The sequence below is a fragment of the Austrofundulus limnaeus genome, unplaced genomic scaffold, assembly GCF_001266775.1.
Source record: "Austrofundulus limnaeus strain Quisiro unplaced genomic scaffold, Austrofundulus_limnaeus-1.0 Scaffold0, whole genome shotgun sequence".
NCBI classification, from domain to species: Eukaryota; Metazoa; Chordata; class Actinopteri; order Cyprinodontiformes; family Rivulidae; genus Austrofundulus; species Austrofundulus limnaeus.
The window spans coordinates 2,318,360-2,323,863 of NW_013952402.1; the positions used below are offsets into that span (position 1 = coordinate 2,318,360).

The 5,504-nt window shown below is 39.7% G+C and overlaps 1 protein-coding gene across 1 annotated transcript in view; it reads left to right on the forward strand.

Moving 5' to 3' along the window:
- lmbrd1 (LMBR1 domain containing 1) overlaps positions 1 to 5,504 on the forward strand; it is a 58,451-nt gene that overhangs the window by 50,996 nt on the left and 1,951 nt on the right. The window lies entirely within an intron of this gene.

The following is a 5,504-nucleotide window of genomic DNA, read 5'->3' on the forward strand; positions in this document are numbered from 1 at the left end:
GTATTTATTAGTATGAAAACCAAATGATTGTCATGATTAGATGCATTAACTGGACAAAGATGCCTTTACTAGGGCTGAGTGATAAAACAATAACAAAATACACTGCCTGGCCAAAAAGAAAAAGAAAAATATTGCCACCAAAAAAAAAGTCACACACTTTAATATTTCATTGGACCGCCTTTATTTCCATCCAGTGTTGCATTAATTTGTCACCAAGATCTAGCATTGATGATGGTAGAGTTTGACCACTGCGCAAAAGCCTTCTCCAGTACATCCCAAAGATTCTCAATGGACTCTATGGAGCCAATTCATGTGTGAAAATAATGTCCCATGCTCCCTGAACCATTCTTTCACAATTCCAGCCCGATGAATCCTGGCATTGTCATCTTGGAATATGGCCCGTACCATCAGGGAAGAAACAATCCATTGATGGAATAACCTGGTCATTCAGTATATTCAGGTAGTCAGATGTTGCTGAACCTAAACCTGACCAACTGCAGCAACCCCACATCATAGCACCGTATTTATTCAAGTATAATACGTAAAATTGAATCCATAAAATCATCCATAAAGTTGAGGGGTAGTATTATACTCGGATAAATAGTTTTACTTATGCATTTTAACTGAAATATCAGCTTCATTCACAAAATACCTGAGTCCGGAAGTGAGACCGCGTCGTAAAAATCAGTTGAAACGAGCTTACTCTGACACTCCTCCGTGCTTCAGAACGAGATAATAACAGATCCAAGCAGGCGACATGATGTGAAAAAAGGGGGAAAAATCAGTCCTGCACCTTAGTAATGATAGCTGGGCCGCTCCTCGAACAACAACAAACACGTTCGTCTGTAATGGTTGCCGTCTACCGGTGTTCTGAAAAAGTTTGTATCCCTGAAAAAAATTTCCCCTCCAGCAGATTACATCCTACAACATCCTACAGTAGGAAGTAATCTGCTTTTGCKCCAGAAGATGGTCCAAATCTCATGTGAAGTCTCTGACTTTTGTGTTGGCGCATCCTGGTGGACTATGTGTAAAATGCCAGAATTCATATGATGCTGCTACAGTTGATATACACTGCTCAAAAAAAGGGAACACTACTGCTCAAAAAATAAAGGGAACTGTACAGAGTTGAATGTGCTTCACAAAAGTTTGATTTACTTGGACTTAGCGTGCGTTGTTTAAGTGTTCCTTTTATTTTTTGAGCAGTAGTGTTCCCTTTATTTTTTGAGCAGTGTATATTTGTTGTCAAAATACCTTTTAGTACATATGTTGTTAAAATAAAATGAACAGTCCAATGATCATTTTACTGATATGTATAATGACTGCAAAGGCTGAAAAATCTCGAAGTCTGTAGGAAATTGGAGGTAGTTTGAGGAATAAATTTTTTATGCATTTTAAGCTCAAAAAAGGGGGGGGGGTTGTATTATACATGAGATCGTGTTATACACGAATAAATACGGTAGTTAAATCCAGGTGGCCACTTTTTTTTTTGGCCAGGCAGTGTATATCGCAAAAGGCACGTGATTAACATCAATAGAAAATACACCCAWTAGAATGTTGATCATTTTACTGAACTTTGATCCAGAACTGCATGGAATTCTGGGGGATGTATTGCACAGCATTACATTGTAAGTAAAGTGGGTCCCTCATATATCCAACAATAATGAAAAAACAAGACCTGCATTTTAGAAATGCCACTCCCCCCCTTTTTTTTTCTGCTTCTTTTTGCTATGATCAGAGGTTTTGGCAAGGTCGGGTCTCAGAAGTTATTGCTTCGTCTGTTGTCTTGCGTGTATGCACCTAGAGGTCTCGAGCACCGCACAAATGGATTTTTCACTGCGAAGGGATGCTTTCAGCGAACTCTGCTGAGCGGTGCTAGTATGAGAAGGCAGATATTTTCAAACCCGATACTGAAAGAACATCAGCATCCTCAAAGAACACTTGAAATTTAAATTGAGAGAGGCAAAAGTGCCCGTCGTTGGCGCCAGAGATCTTGTTTATAGAAAAGCTTTCAAAGGAACTCCATGTGCCTGCACATGTGAATGCGGAGATGGACGGTATACATAATTCATTGGGCTACATGGGGCAGCACTTACCCAGGTATCATGAGTCAAGGTGAAATTACCTGCGCTCGCACGCTGCCCCTGCGCTTTTATCAAACAGGAATGATTTCAAGGTGAAGCTGGTCAGTGTTGTACATGATAATATATTTAGGAAGACCACTGTTGTGAACCATCTGTAGGTCCCACCCAGAGCTCTGTGGTTCAGTGGAGCAGCTGGAGAGCTACAGATGGCTGAGGGAAAGAGTGGAGTCGGGGGAATGGACAGAAACTCCCTTCTTCTTTTTCTCTGTTGAGCCTAGGACTTAAACGGTTTTCTTCCATCTAATCATCATAAATTTAATAGTTCAGAGATGGTTATGTTTCCTTTTTTCGAGGGGATATTCAGCACTCTGGTGAAGGAAGCTTTGATAGTGATGGCTTTAATGAATAAATTCTGAAGCTCACTGAGTTATTGCTGTGGACCTTGATGTCATGCAGCTTCATATAAGTGTGACCTCACTGTTCATGGGGTTTAAGTCAGTGTGAAGAGCTGTGTTAGGAACCYTGTGAGAGGAGCAGCTCAGCAGGGTCAGTGTTAATGCTCCAGATGGCTCTCTAATATAGCCAGACAGTGCTTTTGGTCTTCACTTCCACTTTGAAGACCCCCATTTTACATAATGAGGAAAACCTTAAACTATTTTGTTGTGTGTTGTTGTGTGTACGACTACATCAATAACCTTATTACCTCCGCCAAGGGCGAGGCAATGTTTTTGGTCGCGWATGTCTGTCTGTCGTTCTGTTTGTGGACAACATTACTCAAAAACTTGTGGACAGATTGTCATGACATTTTTACCACTTGTGGTTACTGAGCCAAGGAACACACCTTTAAATTTTGTTGATGTTCCGCATCACAATGCGGATACAGGAATTTTATTTTTTAACACTCTGAGATTGGCAAAGCTGTGATGCTTTCACAGGGCTTCTGTAAAAAACAGTGAGCTGGATTGGACAGCACGGACTTCAAACTTTATAAAAATAAGTTAAACCACATTTAATGATGAAAGATGAATAATTTTTGCCATAATATGCACATTTACAGAAGGTTTTGTTACCAGGAAGTGCGTTGTTTGGCAAATGTGTTTCCATCTCTGCTTTTGCGCATTAACTCTTACAGGATGGGGAAAATTGGTCTTGGTGGAGGTTTGCACTCTCAGAGTGCTTCTAGTATTAATAATAATTTATAAACAGTTGGATTGCTGAGGAGACAGGCCGTTCTCCACGTATATTTTACACGTTCCACTTTCTGACGTCATCAGTGTTTCCTGCACCTGCCAATATTCATTCACACACATAACAGAGAGTGAATCAGCTTAAGAGTTTTGGTGTTATTCCTGCTGTCTTGTTTATGCCAGTTTGATCAATAAATATCAGTTCTCTCAAAAACAAAGGAGCCACTGACTCATCGGTGATGTTAGAGGCAGAAAGCACAGTCGTTTCACAGAAAAAGCTAGACATTTACTGTGACTAAGACAACTGCAACAAGCTTTTCAGCTTGTTTTCAATGCTTCCATGGCTACAGCCGTTAGTGATGATGTTACAGTTAGTCAATGCAACAAAACGCCATTTAAGAACAAAAAAACCTGGAGTTTTGCTTCTTTGTGCCAAGACTGCTACTGAAGTTACCCTCAGATAAACTTGCTTTAAAGATGTCTTAAACTGTGCTCATTATACTGATTGCTGTTATGTAAATAACAGCTACTTCTATTTTTGACCCTTTTTTTATGGTTCATGGTTAAGATTTCTGTTATTGCTTTTGCCAACACTGTCTGTGACAAGTTATCAAAAAGGAAAACGTATAGCATATTTTCTCATAACCTTTCTAGCTAAGTGTTTTACAGAAAGACCCTACCAAAGTTAGCAGCAGCATTAGTGTGCACTCTGTTATGCGCTGCACTAATTGCCTGACAATGTGGCTCCATTTTCGAACTCTATCTATTAGGTTTCGTGTTCCATAGTAAACAGAAACTTCTTGAAACTTTTCAGCTCAGTTTTGTGCTATTTTTTGCTTCTGTTTCTTTGTGATGTAGTGGTGAAAGTTCCCAGCTTAAAACAGCCTCGTTCTCCAACTTACAGTTATTCGTACTTATGTGTTACAAAACAGGCAGGTTTTGAAGTGTCTTTGAGATTTTGACACAGTTGTTTTTTTGTAGTTTTTTTTATTTAGGCTGTCATTATCATCTGTCATTTTATGGATGAACCATTGCTGCCTATTTTTACCCAGTTTGTTCCTTATGTTTTATTACTGGCTGTGGATTTTGGAACAACACGGAGTTCTTTTTGTTCTGTATGGGATTTTTCGGGCAGTGGAAATGTTACGCTTGCCAATCTGAAAACAAAAAACTTGATTTTAGGTTGAATTCCACTTCTTAATATTATGTCAGAAGGTCCAAACTGTTCCGTGTTAAATAATTACACCATTAAGAAGCCAATATTCCAACAATTTGTCATATTTGTGTAATTAAGCACAAAACTAGGGGTGAAGTCCTGCCTCAAGTGGAGAAGTTCATATATCTTGGGATCTTGTTCACGAATGAGGGAAGAATGGAACGTGAGATTGATAGACGGATCGGTGCAGCTTCTGCAGTTTTGCGGACTCTGTACCGGTCTTTTGTGGTGAAGAGGGAGCTGAGCTGTAAGGCAGAGCTCTGGCTACCGATCAGTCTACGTTCCTACTCTCACCTATGGCCACAAATTTTGGGTAGTGGCCGAAAGAACAAGATCGCAGATACAAGTGTTCAAAATGAGTTTTCTCCACATGGTAGCTGGACTCTCACTTAAAGATAGGGTGAGAAATTCAGTTGTCTGGGAGAGACTCAAYGTAGAGCCGCTGCTCCTCCACATCGAGGGGAGCTAGRTGAGGTGGTTCAGGCAAACGTATTACATTAGAAAACTATAAGCTAAACATTTTAAACATTGTTGGAACAACATAACAGAAAATCCAAGTATAACCATAACCCATGGTACATTATCCGCACAGTCTGTTGATGTCGTTTGTCAGCTCATGCTTTTAGCTTTTAGCTTTCAGTGGGTAAACTCAATATGTTTGATGTGAGGCTTCAATAAGTGTTACATGGTTGCAGTTTTCTTCATTGGTTCGGCCATATTCACCCTGACAGTGACATGACTTTTCTCTCCTCAGACTACTGGTTGTCTTTTATGGTTAGAATAACAAAAATGCCCGAGGCACTACCCCGTTCAGTAATGGCAGCCTGTGTTTTTAGCTCCTGAGTGAGTTCAGACACCTTTACAACAGACATATTGTGTACACCATGTAGCATTGGATGTGTCACTTTATTAGGTTTATGGGGGAGGGGTTGTATTTTTTTTTCTGAGAAGCTAGCTGCTACGTTTAACATTTTTTCATAAAACAATTTAATTGTGTGTATATATATATATATATATATA